Source organism: Electrona antarctica (assembly GCF_951216825.1).
Source record: "Electrona antarctica genome assembly, chromosome: 1".
Classification (NCBI taxonomy): domain Eukaryota; kingdom Metazoa; phylum Chordata; class Actinopteri; order Myctophiformes; family Myctophidae; genus Electrona; species Electrona antarctica.
In genome coordinates, this window is record NC_136806.1 from 5802262 (window position 1) to 5821962 (window position 19701).

Consider the following 19701-nt stretch of genomic DNA (forward strand, 5'->3'; position numbering starts at 1 on the left):
ATTATAGGTCTGTAACTCTGAGAGTGTAACACATGGACCCAAATGATGGACCCTTACAGGTCTGTAACTCTGAGAGTGTACAAATGGAACCAAATGGACCCTTTTTAAGTTTTAACTCTGATACTGTACACATGGAATCAAATGGGACTCGTATAGGTCCATTTGGTTTTACTCTCAGAGTTATGGGGGTCCTTGAAATTAAAAAGTTTGAGAACCTGTATGCAATGGCTTATCTCTTGAAAAAAGAGAGACCAGCCTATTCTCCAAACCATCATATCTTATGCTTTGCTAGGTTGTACAAAATAATATTGGGTCAATTTAATTTGCAGGACTCACCTCGCGCACAGCTGCCTTATCTGTGTTGTTGACATGACATGGGCTTGCAGGACAGAACTTTTATTTGTGACAGACACATAGTTCCTTTGCATACAATACAATCTGCTTCTCATTGGTCAGTCACAAAGCTAAGAAAACAGTAGCCTACTTTTTCTGCATGTCAATGATGAGATAGTTCTTTGGCATTTCAAGCTTTCCTCACGGAGAGCAGAGCAGACAACAGTCTATCTGCAGACAGCAGAGCAGCCAGCGAGCCTTTCTCTGATCTGCGGTCGGGACCGTGCTGTCAGCGCGCAGTGCATGCAGAGTTATGAATAATACACATTCCGGGGTTCGGGCTGAAAGTCCACCTCTCACAGTGTTTTTCCACTACGAACCATTGAACGTGCATTGTAATACACATTGGTCTGAATGGTCTGTGAGCGTAGCGATACACTACAGGCGATACTTGTAAAACCCCGGACATTTGAAGGAATTTATAAAAAATAAAACGGACTGCCCGGACAGCCCCCCAAAAGAGGACTTGTCCGGGCAAAAGAGGACGTATGGTAAGCCTACATTAGTTAGGACCAATTATAGGAAGAGAAGTTGAAAAGTGGTGAAGTGGTCCTTTAAGTAAAACAATTGAGTACTTTTTCCACCACTGTGAATGAGGTGTGATGATCGTATCTGCATGGTGCTGACGGTGGTGGGCTCTGCTCTGCTCTGCGTTCAGGTCATCTCAGTGTGACCTCTGCTCTGGTGCTGACGGTGGTGGGCTCTGCTCTGCGTTCAGGTCATCTCAGTGTGACCTCTGCTCTGGTGCTGACGGTGGTGGGCTCTGCTCTGCTCTGCTCTGCGTTCAGGTCATCTCAGCGTGCCCTCTGCTCTGGTGCTGACGGTGGTGGGCTCTGCTCTGCTCTGCGTTCAGGTCATCTCAGTGTGACCTCTGCTCTGGTGCTGACGGTGGTGTTGTGCTCTATGCTATGCTCTGCTCTGCGTTCAGGTCATCTCAGCGTGCCCTCTGCTCTGCTCAGCCTGACCAGCTGATCCTACTGTCACGCACACGAGGTAATCCACCTGCATGGACCTGTGTGTGTGTGTGTGTGTGTGTGTGTGTGTGTGTGTGTGTGTGTGTGTGTGTGTGTGTGTGTGTGTGTGTGTGTGTGTGTGTGTGTGTGTGTGTGTGTGTGTGTGTGTGTGTGTGTGTGTGTGTGTGTGTGTGTGTGACGTTCATGATAAAATACCACCATTTCTTTCTACTCAGTCTGTGTCTCATAGGAAGGCTGTGGGCAGTTCAGAAACCCGTCCACCAGTGACATCATCGATGGTGAATCCAAGCTAATAGAAACGGCAGGCTTTCTTTTCCTGAAAAGTTGCAATGCAAAAGTTGAAGCCATCGTTCTCACGATATTAAAAATCTAAATATATGTTGTTTAAAAAAAATCTGCCTAATGATGATGTCACTGGTGGACGGGTGTCCGAACTGCCCAAAGCCCTCCTATGAGACACAGACCGAGTAGGAAAAATGGTGGTGTTTTATCATGAACATTAGTGAGGACCAATTATATGAAGAGATGTTGAAAAGTGGTGAAGTGGTCCTTTAAGTAAAAGTACCAATACTGCAATTTAGAAAGTAAAAGTACGGAATTGAAAATGTACTTGAGTAAAAGTACAAAAGTATCGCCATCAAAATGTACTTATAGTACTAGAAGTAAAAGTACTCATATTGCATTGAATTAAACTATGAATCTGGTGTCAGTGAGGTCAGATGTAGAGTTGCTGGCCGCCGGCTGGCTCCATATATGCAGTAGGTGATGATCCAGTCTTTTCCTGGGTTTCCGAGGCTAGTCTTTTCCATGTACGGCAGGGGTGGGCAACTTTGACGATGGAGAGGGCCACTATATTTCCACACTCACTCCAGAGGGCCACATTGCATATTACTGTCGTAGCACAAATAGCCGATCTACAAGCTCAAAATGCATCGCTGTGCGACGCGTTTTGAGCTTGTAGATCGGCTATTTTTTGCTATATTTGAATTGAAATCCTGAATAGTTTTTTTTAATTGAATTTCAAATGAATTTAGTTATAGTTATGTTAACTTTATGAACGAAATACAAATACATTGGACATAAAAAAAGACAATAACACTTTAATACTAGTAATTAGCTGAAATCTATAATATATCAATGTTCAGATATTAACCTGCGGGCCGCATTACGTGATGGTGGGGGCCGCATGTGGCCCCCGGGCCTCCAGTTGCCCATGCTTGATGTACGGTATGGCTATCCAGGGTTTGATGAGGCCAGTGTCGTGATCTTCATATCCAGGTGATGATAGTCAGCTCCACTGTCATGCCACTTGAAGGAAAAGGAGTATTTAGCATCATCTAGTGGTTGCTTTGAGATGTGTTCTACTAGGTTCCCTGTGTTCTTATTGGTAGTTGTGATCACATGTTACAAGACAGACCTTCCTTAAGGTTCCTGGTCAGCTTTTGTTTTGAGAAAACACACAGTATGCTCCAGAATATTTAATCGCTTGCCATCCACCTGTTTTGAGCCTTGGAGAAGCTTTGTCTGTGAGTTAATACTACATATTTCATCTTTAAGAATATAAGTAATGATGCATAGTTTGCTGTTTTATTTTAGATTCATGTTCAATTGCCTACCATGCCATTTATGACACAGGATCTAACAATGAGTAACAACACGTTAATGCTATTATAGGCTATGTTCCAAAGTCCATACCCATACAAACATTTATTTATTGGGTACAGAGAACAAAACAATGTATGTGAAAGATTGATTCTTTTGTCACCACTTTATTTCTAGAAGGTAGCATGGAGCATGTCTGGGGAAGAGGGAGGGGTGGAGCAAAGTATGTTAGATTGTTATTGGTTGAAGAGAGTGAAGACTTCAAAGCGATCATTGTCTTCACCGCAGATTGGTTTGTGTCATTTCTCCACAACTCCTCCAGGATATCAATCATTTCTGATCAGATCGGACTGTGGACTCCAGACTTCAGGTGAAGATTAACTCGGTCTGCCCCACCAGGGATAATGTCTGCTGAACAGGAGGATCCCAAAGACCTTAGTATGTTTTCACTACCCCTGTTTTGTTTTTGAGGGGCCCCTCCTATATACAGGTTTAATTTTTGTTTTTAGTTCAATATTTGTTTTAAAAAACGCCATTGACAATAAAGGGAAAATGTATGTCATCTGGTCCCTAACACATTAAATGCCATTAACAATAAAGAGAATTTAATAATTGTTTTACATCACCATTACATCACCTAATCAACATGAGTTAGACTTTAATATTAGTGACCCTCACTTCACACGGGTGTGATTTTTTCCCCCTCAATATTCTCAGTTGTCATTTTATTCTACATTTTATTCTGAATCTTACATTGTGTTTCATTGCAATTTGACCTGTAGCTTTGCTGTAGGTCATTTTTGCTTTGCATCAGACCAACAACTAATATCAACTATGTGTAGCCCAGTGGCATATATGCCTGTAGTTCTATGTAAATCCACCAGGTGCCACTGTCACTTTAAGAGTGCCATGTTCTGGGGGTCAAGGGTTACACTAAAAAACGTCTTGAATAATAAGAAGCAACCTGTGTTTGTGGGGATTCTTGATTCTTGATGATTGTAAACAAGAGGTGAAAGCTGAACTAGCTAGTATATCAACACACACAGTATATCAACTTGGTTGAGTTTTGGTGTCTTTGTACTTGGAAAGGGGTGAAGCTTGGGAGACCAGTGTTTGCACAGTGTGTGAGTTGGCCGTTCCTCATACACTGTTTGTGATAGAGCCACTACCGTATTTTGTATAGATTTATTTTATGTTACAGGCTTGCATGCCATATTTGCCAAACTGTGGCATTCTTTACACAAATAAGATACACCAGCACCAACTTCTTGGGAAATAAAGAACCCCAATATATGTCTGTGTCCTGTGCCCTATTTGCCAGGTTACATATGGAATGCAAATGATTCTAGTAAATGGAATCCACTTAACTGTGATTAATTCTCTGCCTGTTTTCTCTGAAAAATACTCAAAAAGACGGACAAGGTCCGTCTTTTTGTCAAATCCGTCCGGCGTTCAGATGTGAATAGTGATTTTTGATCGCATGGCGGCCGACATATTGTTTCTGGCGAAAGATAAACAACATGGCCAGCTGCTAAAGGCTCAGTCTGGATTTTCGGTGGTTAGGTGACCACCGAACTACAACATGACGTCACAAGCCGCGGTGAAGAGCAAACCACCGCCACCGCTCCAGCCCCTCTCTCTGTTTTTACTCACCACCGATCAACGTTATTTCAGTGGTCAGCTCACCACCGGAGCGGTGGTCACCTCACCACCGAAAATCCAGACTATGAATAGGCCTTAAGACTACAATGTGCTTTAAAGATAAACAACATGGCCAGCTGCTAAGACTACAATGTGCTTTAAAGATAAACAACATCGCCAGCTGCTAAGACTACAATGTGCTTTCGTTTCGTCTCTGCGTGTGACACACGGAAGCGGGGCTCATATACAGTTGATGTGAAGTACATAGACATGAACACTAGATGACAGCTCGCAAAGTGTTAATATCTAGTCTAGATTTGTAGTCATGCAATGTATTATGTTTTTTAAGGTTATTGTTACAGTAGTTCGCTACATGACAGGGATTTGTCAGGGATTTTTGTCATTTTATCAAGTGCTGTCTCTACCTATAAACAATCTTTCCTTTGTATGTTTCCAATCCAGTGTCACGTCATCAGTCTGACTTCCCTCTACTACCAGAGATGAATAAACACAGAAGTTTGGCAAATAAAAAACACCACTGCTGTGATCAGTGTGGAAAACACTTCCCTACCATATCCAACCTTAAAGCACACCAGAGAATTCACACAGGAGAGAAACCATATGGATGTGATCAGTGTGGACAACATTTCTCTCACATGAACAACCTTAAAGTACACCAGAGAATTCACACAGGAGAGAAACCCTATGGATGTGATCAGTGTGGACAACATTTCTCTCACATGAACAACCTTAAAGTACACCAGAGAATTCACACAGGAGAGAAACCCTATGGATGTGATCAGTGTGGACAACACTTCTCTGAAATGTCCAGCCTTAAAACACACCAGCGAATTCACACTGGAGAGAAACCCTATGGATGTGATCAGTGTGGAGAACACTTCTCTCGATTGGCCAGCCTTAAAACACACCAGCGAATTCACACAGGAGAGAAACCCTATGGATGTGATCAGTGTGGACAACATTTCTCTCACATGAACAACCTTAAAGTACACCAGAGAATTCACACAGGAGAGAAACCCTATGGATGTGATCAGTGTGGACAACACTTCTCTCAAATGTCCAGCCTTAAAAAGCACCAGCGAATTCACACTGGAGAGAAACCATTTGGGTGTGATTTGTGTGGCCAACATTTCTCTCAAATGTCCAGCCTTAATTCACACCAGAGAATTCACACTGGAGAGAAACCTTATGGATGTGATCATTGTGGACAACACTTCACTCGATTGGCCCATCTTAATTCACACCAGACAATTCACACTGGAGAGAAACCCTATGGATGTGATCAGTGTGGACAACATTTCTCTCACATGAACAACCTTAAAGTACACCAGAGAATTCACACAGGAGAGAAACCCTATGGATGTGATCAGTGTGGACAACACTTCTCTGACATGTCCAACCTTAAAACACACCAGAGAATTCACACTGGAGAGAAACCCTATGGATGTGATCAGTGTGGAAAACACTTCCCTACCATATCCAACCTTAAAACACACCAGAGAATTCACACTGGAGAGAAACCATTTGGGTGTGATCAGTGTGGCCAACGTTTCTCTCAAATGTCCAGCCTTAATTCACACCAGATAATTCACACTGGAGAGAAACCCTATGGATGTGATCATTGTGGACAACACTTCTCTAGAATGTCCAGCCTTAAAACACACCAGAGAATTCACACTGGAGAGAAACCATATCGATGTGATCAGTGTGGACAACACTTCACTCGATTGGCCCATCTTAATTCACACCAGAAAGTTCACACTGGAGAGAAACCCTATAGATGTGATCAGTGTGGACAACATTTCTCTCACATGAACAACCTTAAAGGACACCAGAGAATTCACACTGGAGAGAAACCCTATGGATGTTATCAGTGTGGACAACACTTCTCTCAAATGTCCCACCTTAAAACACACCAGATAATTCACACAGGAGAGAAACCATATGGATGTGATCAGTGTGGAGAACATTTCTCGGTAATGTACACCCTTAAAATACACCAGAGAATTCACACTGGTGAGAAACCATTTGGGTGTGATCAGTGTGGAAAACACTTCTCTGAAATGTCCAAACTTAAAACACACCAGAGAATTCACACTGGAGAGAAACCCTATGGATGTGATCAGTGTGGACAACACTTCTCTCGATTGGCCAACCTTAAAAATCACCAGCGAATTCACACAGGAGAGAAACCATTTGGGTGTGATCAGTGTGGACAACACTTCGCTCAATTAGCCAATCTTAATTCACACCAGAGAATTCACACAGGAGAGAAACCCTATGGATGTGATCAGTGTGGACAACACTTCTCTCAAATGTCCAGCCTTAAAACACACCAGAGAATTCACACAGGAGAGAAACCCTATGGATGTGATCAGTGTGGACAACACTTCTCTAGAATGTCCAGCCTTAAAAATCACCAGAGAATTCACACTGGAGAGAAACCCTATGGATGTGATCAGTGTGGACAACACTTCACTCACATGTCCAGCCTTAAAACACACCAGAGAATTCACACTGTGATGTGTGTAGAAAAGCCTTCTGTCAATCAAATCATTTAGAAGTTCACAAGGTTGTACACACTGGTTTAAACTGTTCCCTTGTGGTCAGTGTGGAAAGAGTTTTACTACTTCAACAAACCCAATATGTCATGAGGGTACACACATGAACAATGCATCTGTTTAGTGTGAACAGGATGGTAAGAGCTTCATTCAGTTTATGGTGTTTTTTTTTAATTATTTTGTTGATTCATTGCAAGTTAACATACCGTTTAAATGACCTATTCTTTTTAGTTGTAATTCTTATTCACTGAGTCAAGAGTTTTCAGATACATTATGCTGGCGACTTTTATTGGAGTGTGTTAGAGCATTATTATTATTATTATTATAGTAGATTTACTTCTGCCATTTAGCATTTTTCCCCCATTGCCTCTACTGTATCTACATTCTTTATTTCTGCTTCATTACATCTGACCCTACTTTTTTTCCTCCAAATGATACTATTGTTGTATTGTCTTTGTAGAACATGTCCACCTACATTTTGATGCAGATAGAAATAAACAAGTTTCAATATGCAATTTAATTTTTAACCGTATTATTTGTTTCACTGTAATTTGACCTGTAGATTAGCTGTATATTAGATGAGCTTTGTCTCCGAGGTTGTTCATGTGTTGTACATTTTAGTTGTAGACAACCTGGAAGGTAATTAATAAACACTAGAGAACCACTAGAGAACATAACATTTATAACAAAAAGAACAATAAGATGCTGCTATTGTTCTGAAGGCCTACAAATTACATTTCTAGTGACTTGAATGGCCCTGAAAGTGTTTCAATGGCTCGTCATTGTGAGAAGTATGTGTCTCTGTTTTTTGTGTTCTTTTTTTTAGTTAAAAAAAGGAAAATGATGATTCTGTAATTCTGTGTTTTGAATGATGATGTTTGCATGATCATTGAATACAAATTTAAAAAACTATGTGTCTCTGATGTCTTGGTACAGTGGAAGTCTAGTTTCCTTGCACTTGTGTGGAGTGGGTGCATAATCTGTCTTCTCTCGGGAGACAGGTCTGCCTGACGGCCTCTCTCGATCACAAGACTGTTCTCGCTGAGTCACTGGGTCTGTACCGTACCTAGTTAAGATATGTCTTTGTGTCTTGGGTCGGTCACGGTGCTCAGGTATCCTGCCACAGTGTATTCTCTGTTTAGGGCCAGATAGCATTCTAGTTTACTCTGCTTTTGTGTTGCTTCTTGTGTTTCAGATATAGTTTTCCTTTTGCTGTTTTATAATTCGGCTTAGTACACACACACACACACACACACACACACACACACACACACACACACACACACACACACACACAATGCTTTTTTTGACATGCCACATATACTACTCCAAGTGACAAAACCCTCTTGTATGTATAAGTAGTGACGGCTTGGTCACTGTATCATGACCCTTTAACAATTGTGTGTTGGTGAGAAGACAATTAAGGGCATTTGGTGTAATTGCCGCAACTCACCCTTTGTCAGCCTTCTGATTGGTCCCTGACTGACCAACCAGCGGGCTCTTTCTGCCTTGTTCCGCCCCCTGGTTCTGCCTAGTTTATGTGGAATTAATATATAATAATTTATATTACATATAATTCTTGGGTTCCTTGACATGAAATATTGAGCACCACTGATACAGAAACAAGGTTTTTCAGAAAACTCAGGATTTTGAAGACATTTTTTAAAATTTCGACGTCAGGCCTAAATGGCTTAAGTCATCTTATTGGTGCGATATGTTCTAATTACAGTAGCTAGAATGGTATTGGGATGTGTTGTTGAGCTATACTGTATAGTCATTACTTATGGTAATGTAAGTTTTGTATAAGACCATATTATGTCGTGACACACACACACACACACACACACACACACACAGGTCCATGCAGGTGGATTACCTCAGTGCGTGATATATTATAGATTTCAGCTAATTACTAGTATTAAAGTGTTATTGTCTTTTTTTTCATGTCCAATGTATTTGTATTTCGTTCATAAAGTTAACATAACTAAAACTAAATTCATTTGAAATTAAATAAAAAAAAACTATTCAGGATTTCAATTCAAATATAGCAAAAAATAGCCGATCTCCAAGCTCAAAACGCGTCGCTGTGAGCTTGTAGATCGGCTATTTTTGCTATGACAGTAATATGCAATGTGGCCCTCTGGAGTGAGTGTGGAAATATAGTGGCCCTCTCCATCGTCAAAGTTGCCCACCCCTGGTCTAGACTCTGACTCTATGGCATATTGAGAGCAGGATTCTGTGTAACCACCTTTACGCTGGTTTGAGAGGCTATGTGTGGCAGGTGTGTGAGTGGTCTCAGGCTGGTGTCGTGTGGAGGAGGATAAAAAGGCCAGTTCTTATCAGCATCACAGGCTCGATCCTCTCTTCACTCCCGAACTGCCAGCATTGTAAAAACTGAGGTGATTTTAAAAGCCGGGATTTGTTAAGGGTGGGTGTTTATTCACTTGGACTTCCTTTTGCATATGTTTTGATGATCCAGTTCCCCTAGGCTGGGGCCTCAGTTCTCCTAGGCTGGGGCCTCAGTTCCCCTAGGATGGGGCCTCAGTTCCCCTAGGATGGGGCCTCAGTTCCCCTAGGATGGGGCCTCAGTTCCCCTAGGATGGGGCCTCAGTTCCCCTAGGATGGGGCCTCAGTTCTCCTAGGATGGGGCCTCAGTTCCCCTAGGATGGGGCCTCAGTTCCCCTAGGATGGGGCCTCAGTTCTCCTAGGATGGGGCCTCAGTTCCCCTAGGATGGGGCCTCAGTTCTCCTAGGATGGGGCCTCAGTTCCCCTAGGCCGGGGTTGTAAGTAACACCTGATTTTTTTGTTTTTTTGTTGTTGTTTTTTTTAGGGGGTGTGGACTTGATTGTTGTATTGATCATACAGATGATGAAGCACAAACTATAAGCCATATGTCCCCAGTTGAGGAAAGTATTATTATTTTTATAATGAATTATACTTCACTTACTACCCGTCTGTCCGATTTTTTCTTTTTACTCTACTACAATAATTTGACAGTACTTTGGAGGTTTAGCTTATTAATACCAGTAGACGGCCTGAGGGCGAGAAGCGACCTCGGTCGCCCTATGGCACAGTTGAGAAGCAGGAATTAAACTATGAATCTGGTGTCAGTGAGGTCAGATGTAGAGTTGCTGGCCGCCGGCTGGCTCCATATATGCAGTAGGTGATGATCCAGTCTTTTCCTGGGTTTCCGAGGCTAGTCTTTTCCATGTAAGCAGGGGTGGGCAACTTTGACGATGGAGAGGGCCACTATATTTCCACACTCACTCCAGAGGGCCACATTGCATATTACTGTCGTAGCACAAATAGCCGATCTACAAGCTCAAAATGCAGCGCTGTGCGACGTGTTTTGAGCTTGTAGATCGGCTATTTTTTGCTATATTTGAATTGAAATCCTGAATAGTTTTTTTTTATTTAATTTCAAATGAATTTAGTTATAGTTATGTTAACTTTATGAACGAAATACAAAGACATTGGACATAAAAAAGACAATAACACTTTAATACTAGTAGTAATTAGCTGAAATCTATAATATATCAATGTTCAGATATTAACCTGCGGGCCGCATTACGTGATGGTGGGGGCCGCATGTGGCCCCCGGGCCTCCAGTTGCCCATGCTTGATGTACGGTATGGCTATCCAGGGTTTGATGAGGCCAGTGTCGTGATCTTCATATCCAGGTGATGATCGTCAGCTCCACTGTCATGCCACTTGAAGATAAAGGAGTATTTAGCATCATCTAGTGGTTGCTTTGAGATGTGTTCTACTAGGTTCCCTGTGTTCTTATTGGTAGTTGTGATCACATGTTACAAGACAGACCTTGGGTTCCTGGTCAGCTTTTGTTTTGAGAAAACACACAGTATGCTCCAGAATATTTAATCGCTTGCCATCCACCTTTTGAGCCTTGGAGAAGCTTTGTCTGTGAGTTAATACTACATATTTCATCTTTAAGAATATAAGTAATGATGCATAGTTTTCTGTTTTATTTTAGATTAATGTTCAATTGCCTACCTAGCCCTAGAATGGCTCTGTTGTTACATACAGTATATACAGTATTTCACATACAGAGCCATAGAAATATGGTCCTCTAGTTTTATATCCATGTGAAAGTTCTGGTACAAAACGTGTATTTAGTCAATTATCTCCACTTTTTCAAGAGATGCACACGGACGTCTTTCTCTCCGGGCGAGGTGGGACCGGAATGATCGATGAACTGATTTTACGAATACGTCCTGTTTACCGCAGACGTCATCACCAATTGACAAGGGAAACACAAAAGTTTGGGTCACACAATTGGCAGGTGCCTTGCGATAGGTGCTGGGTAATTAATCACACCACCTGCCAATTGTGTGACCCAAACTTTTGTGTTTCCCTTGTCAATATTGGTGATGACGTCTGCGGTAAACAGGACGTATTCGTAAAATCAGTTCATCGAGGCTCCGTCTTTTTGGCAAATCTAGAACTTCGTGTTTGAGAGCTAGCAAATTTAAGACATCCGGTTGCTTTCAGAATAAAAGCTTGGTTAATTAAATAATTATTACATTACATTATTAGTATTATTATTACATTACAGTTATTGTGAAGACACACATTATGTTTCTGTGTAAAAATAAGTAATGAAATAACGTAAAAAAGTTATCTAAATGGATAAATGCCCAAGTCCATGCACTGGAGTGCCCAAGTCCATTCACTGGAGTGCATGGACTTTATAAGGTGGATGCTGGACAAAAATCCCTTCTATGTATCGACTAGTGTGACATATGCACATGTCCGGGGAGACCTCCTCTACAACACCACACCGTCCGCTAAGCAGCAGAGGTGTAAAACAGAAATTGGCACGCCATAGAGCGTCGCAGTCCCGCCTCCTACCCTGGACCAGGAAATGAAACCCAATGCATTATTCTCATAGACATTTCTTAAAGTATTTATTTAAAGACGGTTACGCCGCGGACAAAGCCAACTCGAGTCGTGACAACTCATGACAACACAAACAATATTTTGGACCAAACAAATAATTACAAAGAAGAAAAACAACAAAAAAAGTGTTGTAACCTGCCGTTTTTTTCTTCTTTGTAATTATTTGTTTGGTCCAAAATATTGTTTGTGTTGTCATGAGTTGTCACGACTCGAGTTGGCTTTGTCCGCGGCGTAACCGTCTTTAAATAAATACTTTAAGAAATGTCTATGAGAATAATGCATTGGGTTTCATTTCCTGGTCCAGGGTAGGAGGCGGGACTGCGACGCTCTATACAGTGAGGTGAAAGATAAAAAAACATCCCATTTCCAGACTAAAGTGAACTAAAGTGGACACTGGAACAAAAATCCCTGCTATGTATCGACTAGTGTGACATATGCACATGTCCGGGGAGACCTCCTCTACAACACCACACTGTCCGCTAAGCAGCAGAGGTGTAAAACAAAAATTGGCACACCATACAGCGAGGTGAAAGGTCAAACACCATCCCATTTCCAGACTAAAGTGAACTAAAGTGGACACTGGACAAAAATCCCTGCTATGTATCGACTAGTGTGACATATGCACATGTCCGGGGAGACCTCCTCTACAACACCACACTGTCCGCTAAGCAGCAGAGGTGTAAAACAAAAATTGGCACGCCATACAGCGAGGTGAAAGATAAAAACCATTTTTGTCCAGTGTCCACTTTAGTCTGGAAATGGGATGTTTTTTTATCTTTCATTTTTTACACCTCTGCTGCTTAGCGGACAGTGTGGTGTTGTAGAGGAGGTCTCCACGGACATGTGCATATGTCACACTAGTCGATACATAGCAGGGATTTTTGTCCAGTGTCCACTTTAGTTCACTTTAGTCTGGAAATGGGATGGTGTTTGACCTTTCACCTCGCTGTATGGTGTGCCAATTACATTTTTACACCTCTGCTGCTTAGCGGACAGTGTGGTGTTGTAGAGGAGGTCTCCCCGGACATGTGCATATGTCACACTAGTCGATACATAGCAGGGATTCTTGTCCAGTGTCCACTTTATAAAGTCCATGCACTCCAGTGAATAGCATTTATCCATTTAGATAACTTTTTAATTACTTATCTTTACACAGAAACATTACTTATTACTTATTTTTACACAGAAACATAATGTGTGTCCTATAGCATCGTTTAAATGCTTAATTTATAGTTTTAATGTGCAAATTAATCTTTTTTTCAATACTCTAGAGGGTACTCTTATTTTGAAGAGATCGTCCCCCGGAAGTCTTATATTTGCTAGCTTAGATTTGCCAGAAAACAGTGCCTTCATCGGCTATCCGGTCCCCCCTCGCCCGGAGAGAAAGACGTCCGTGTGCATCTCTTGAAAAAGTGGAGATAATTGACTAAATACACGTTTTGTACCAGAACTTTCACATGGATATAAAACTAGAGGACCATATTTCACTCCACGTCTTTGGAATTATTTAATGGGTGAGTACAAACGGAGCATTTATCACATTCAGGCCGCACACAATTGAATTCAACCAGGGACAGTAGCAAGCGGCTCCGTCTTTTTGGCAAATCTAGAATTTCCTGTTTGAGAGCTAGCAAATTTAAGACATCCGGTTGCTTTCAGAATAAAAGCGTCATTAATTAAATAATTATTACATTACATTATTAGTATTATTATTACATTACAGTTATTGTGAAGACACACATTATGTTTCTGTGTAAAAATAAGTAATTAAATAACGTAAAAAAGTTATCTAAATGGATAAATGCCCAAGTCCATGCACTGGAGTGCCCAAGTCCATTCACTGGAGTGCATGGACTTAATAAAGTGGATGCTGGACAAAAATCCCTGCTATGTTTCGACTAGTGTGACATATGCACGCGTCCGGGGAGATCTCCTCTACAACACCACACTGTCCGCTAAGCAGCAGAGGTGTAAAACAAAAATTGGCACCAGGTCACAGGTCAAAAATGTCAAAAAACTTCCCATTTCCAGACTACAGTGGACTAAAGTGGACACTGGACAAAAATCCCTGCTATGTTTCGACTAGTGTGACATACGCACTCGTCCGGGGAGACCTCTACAACACCACACTGTCCGCTAAGCAGCAGAGGTGTAAAACAAAAATTGGCACCAGGTCAGATGTAAAAAAATTAAAAAAACTTCCCATTTCCAGACTACAGTGGACTAAAGTGGACACTGGACAAAAATCCCTGCTATGTTTCGACTAGTGTGACATATGCACGCGTCCGGGGAGACCTCCTCTACAAAACCACACTGTCCGCTAAGCAGCAGAGGTGTAAAACAAAAATTGGCACCAGGTCAGATGTAAAAAAACTTCCCATTTCCAGACTACAGTGGACTAAAGTGGACACTGGAGAAAAACCCCTGCTATGTTTCGACTAGTGTGACATATGCACGCGTCCGGGGAGACCTCCTCTACAACACCACACTGTCCGCTAAGCAGCAGAGGTGTAAAACAAATATTGGTACCAGGTCACAGGTCAAAAAAGTCAAAAAACTTCCCATTTCCAGACTACAGTGGACTAAAGTGGACACTGGACAAAAATCCCTGCTATGTTTCGACTAGTGTGACATACGCACGCGTCCGGGGAGACCTCCTCTACAACACCACACTGTCCGCTAAGCCGCAGAGGTGTAAAACAAAAATTGGCACCAGGTCACAGGTCAAAAAACTTCCAAAAACTTCCCATTTCCAGACTACAGTGGACTAAAGTGGGTTGTGATTTTTTTTTTTTTTTTAAGATATTTTTTTTGCGGCTTACGCCTTTTATTGGTTTTTGAAGGGACAGACAGTAGGCTGACAGGAAACGGGAGAGAGATGGGGGAAGACATGCAGTAAAGGCCGTGTCGGGCTCGGGAGTCGAACCCGCGGCACACTGCGACTGGATTACCAGTCGGGTGCCCAGACGGTTACGCCACCGCCTGGGCCAAGTGGGTTGTGATTTAATCCAATAGTATTTTATTGTGCTGTATTTTACCTTTTTAGTCTTTGTGCTTAATATGATCATCTAAAAACAAACGTTTGAAATGTTTGGACTGAGCTGGGTTTGCTTTATATACGTACATCTAACTTTTGATCAATGTATGTGTGTGTGTGTAAGCCCACTCCACAGAAACTGCCCTGCTGGCAGTCACAGAAGCACTACATGCTGCCCAGGCTGCTTCCCACTCTGCAGTCCTGATTCTCCTAGACCTATCAGCAGCATTTGACACAGTGAACCACCAGCTGCTCCTAGACACCCTAGCGGATCTAGGCATCGGCGGGACGGCACTAAAGTGGTTCTCCTCTTACCTCACCGACCGGACCTACCAGGTCTCCTGGAAAGGTCTGTTATCATCCCCCCGAACCCTCCAAACTGGGGTCCCACAGGGATCTGTACTTGGTCCCCTCCTTTTCTCACTGTACACTAAATCCCTTGGCACTATCATCTCTGCCCACAATATATCCTATCACTGTTATGCCGATGACACACAACTGTTTCTATCCTTCCCCCCCTCTGCCACCCAGGTGGAAGAGCGCATCACTGCTTGCCTGGCTGACATCTCACAGTGGATGTCCTCCAACCACCTCAAGCTGAACCCAGACAAGACTGAGCTTCTCTTCTTCCCAGCTAAGTCCTGCCCGATGCGGGAGCTAACTATTTCCGTAGACAACGCCCTGGTAACGTCTGTCCCAACAGCCAGGAACCTTGGTGTTGTCCTGGACAGTCAGCTCTCGTTCAAAACTCACATCACAGCTGTCACTCGATCCTGTAGGTTCACACTCTATAACATACGACGAATTAGACCGTTCCTCACCCAGGAATCATCCCAGCTCCTAATCCAGACAACAGTCCTGTCAAAACTTGACTATTGTAACTCTCTCCTTACTGGCCTACCGGCATGTGCACTGAAGCCTCTCCAACTGATCCAAAATGCCGCAGCTCGCTTGGTCTTCAACCAGCCAAAATTCTCACATGTCTCCCCCCTGCTCCGCTCCCTGCACTGGCTCCCGGTCGCTGCCCGCACAGAATACAAAACTCTGATGTTGGCATTTAAAGCAACCAAAGGTATGGCTCCCCCATATCTTGCCAGCATGATTGAACCCTACAAACCCTCCCGCGCACTCAGATCAGCCAACGCAGGGAAGCTGGAAGTACCCTCACTAAAAACGCCGGGACAACGCTCCACACGTCCCAAACTCTTCTCCCTTCTGGCCCCAAAACTGTGGAATGCACTTCCCGTTGCAATCAGAACTGCAGCATCACTCCCGATCTTCCGCCGTAGTCTGAAAACCCACCTTTTCAGACTCCATCATGGCCCATAGCACTTACCCTACCCCCTTAGACAGCACTTCTTAGACTTATATAGCATTTGAAACAGACTTATAGCATGTCATGTAGACAGCACAATAAGTGCATTGTATGTAGTCATAGCACTTCATAGTATATATGTACAGCATAGTATAGCACATATGTGTAGTTTATATGTATAGTGTCATTATATAGATATGTTCTAGTTATAGTTTATATGTATAGTGTCATTATATAGATATGTTCTAGTCACGGTCTTAGCTTACGCATGTTTCGCGATAAATGCATTTTGTTACATATGTGATGTATTCCCATGCTTTTTGTTCTTGCCTATTGTAAGTCGCTCTGGATTAAGAGCGTCTGCTAAATGCCTAAATTGTAAATTGTAAATTGTGTGTGTGTGTGTGTGTGTGTGTGTGTGTGTGTGTGTGTGTGTGTGTGTGTGTGTGTGTGTGTGTGTGTGTGTGTGTGTGTGTGTGTACAATGTTTGCACTTTATGTTTGCAGTGATGTTTTGCACTATAGGTACTTACTGCATGTTGTACCTTTTTATACATTTGAGTGATGTGTGCACTTATAGGTACATTGCATGTTGTACCATATTATACATTTGAGTGACGTTTGCATTGAAGTACATTGCATGCATTGCTTAGCGGACAGTGTGTTGTTGTAGAAGAGGTCTCCCCGGACGCGTGCATATGTCACACTAGTCGAAACATAGCAGGGATTTTTGTCCAGTGTCCACTTTAGTCCACTGTAGTCTGGAAATGGGAATTTTTTTGAAATTTTTTGACCTGTGACCTGGTGCCAATTTTTGTTTTACACCTCTGCTGCTTAGCGGACAGTGTGGTGTTGTAGAGGAGGTCTCCCCGGACGCGTGCATATGTCACACTAGTCGAAACATAGCAGGGATTTTTGTCCAGCGTCCACTTTAGTCCACTGTAGTCTGGAAATGGGAAGTTTTTTGAGGTTTTTTGACCTGTGACCTGGTGCCAATTTTTGTTTTACACCTCTGCTGCTTAGCCGTCAGTGTGGTGTTGTAGAGGAGGTCTCCCCGGACGCGTGCATATGTCACACTAGTCGAAACATAGCAGGGATTTTTGTCCAGTGTCCACTTTAGTCCACTGTAGTCTGGAAATGGGAAGTTTTTTGACATTTTTGACCTGTGACCTGGTGCCAATTTTTGTTTTACACCTCTGCTGCTTAGCGGACAGTGTGGCGTTGTAGAGGAGGTCTCCCCGGACGCGTGCGTATGTCACACTAGTCGAAACAAAGCAGGGATTTTTGTCCAGCGTCCACTTTATAAAGTCCATGCTCTCCAGTGAATAGCATTTATCCATTTAGATAACTTTTTAATTACTTATTTTTACACAGAAACATAATGTGTGTCCTATAGCATCGTTTAAATGCTTAGTTTTAATGTGCAAAATAATCTTTTTTTCAATACTCTAGAGGGTACTCTTATTTTGAAGAGATTGTCCCCCGTAAGTCTTATATTTGCTAGCTTAGATTTGCCAGAAAAACAGTGCCGTAGCAAGCGATCTATGCCTATGATACATGAAAATTTACGAAGTTAATTAAATGATCACAGGTATTCTAGGTCTATTGCCTACCATGCCATTTACTATGACACAGGATCTAACAATGAGTAACAACACGTTAATGCTATTATAGGCTATGTTCCAAAGTGTATACCCATACAAACATTTATTTATTGGGTACAGAGAACAAAACAATGTATGTGAAAGATTGATTATTTTGTCACCACTTTATTTCTAGAAGGTAGCATAGAGCATGTCTGGGGAAGAGGGAGGGGTGGAGCAAAGTATGTTAGATTGTTATTGGTTGAAGAGAGTAAAGACTTCAAAGCAATCATTGTCTTCACCCCAGACTGTTTAGTATAAGAAGACTTGGTTTTGTTCCACTGTCAATCAAAGCACTCAATAACAGATAACTAACTACTGGGAGAGGGCAATACTGCAATACTTGAACCTTGATATTTATATATATATATATATATATTTGGGTAGGATAACTATGTTTTGTACTATGAACTGTATTTTTGTACTATGAACTGTGTATGTATGTATGTATGTATGTATGTATGTATGTATGTATGTATGTATGTATGTATGTATGTATGTATGTATGTATGTATGTATGTATGTATGCGTGCGTGCGTGTGTGTGTATGTATGTATTTAATGTATAACGCTGTCTCTTGGTGCCCAAGACAAATTTCTCCTCGGAGACAATAAAGGCTATTGAATTGAATTGAATTGTGTCATTTCTCCACAACTCCTCCAGGATATCAATCATTTCTGATCAGATCGGACTGTGGACTCCAGACTTCAGGTGAAGATTAACTCGGTCTGCCCCACCAGGGATAATGTCTGCTGAACAGGAGGATCCCAAAGACCTTAGTATGTTACTTAACCTCCCTTTTCACTACCCCTGTTTTGTTTTTGAGAGGCCCCTCCTATATACAGGTTTAATGTTTGTTTTTAGTTCAATATTTGTTTTAAAAAACGCCATTGACAATGAAGGGAAAATGTACGTCATCTTGTCCCTAACACAAACATTTAAATGCCATTAACAATAAAGAAAATGTAATGTTTGTTTTGTCACCGTTTGTTTTACATCACCATTACATCACCTAATCAACATGAGTTTAATATAGACTTTAATATATTAGCGCCCCTCACTTCACACGGGTGTGATTTTTCCCCCCCTCAATATTCTCAGTTGTCATTTTATTCTACATTTTATTCTGAATCTTACATTGTGTTTCATTGCAATTTGACCTGTAGCTTTGCTGTAGGTCATTTTTGTTTTGCATCAGAGCAACAACTAATATCAACTATGGAATGCAAATTTGATTCTAGTAAATGGAATCCACTTACTGTGATTTCACTGAAAAATCTCTGAAAAATCACACCCGTGTGAACTGAGTGGTGCAACTCCCACCCCCCACCCCCCCTCTCTCTCTCTGTCTCTCATTAGCCGGCAACAGTGTAGCACTATCTCTCTCTCTCTGTTTCTGGCACAACAGCGCCACTTTTGGTACTCATTGGTACTACTGGTGCACATAGTCACATAGGCGGACACGGACATTGCTGTTTGTTGGAGTGGTTGCACCACTCAAAAATACTCCAAATTCCGTCTTTTTGTCAAATCCGTCCGGCGTTCAGATGTGAATAGTGATTTTTGATCGCATCGCAGCCCACATATTACCATTTCTG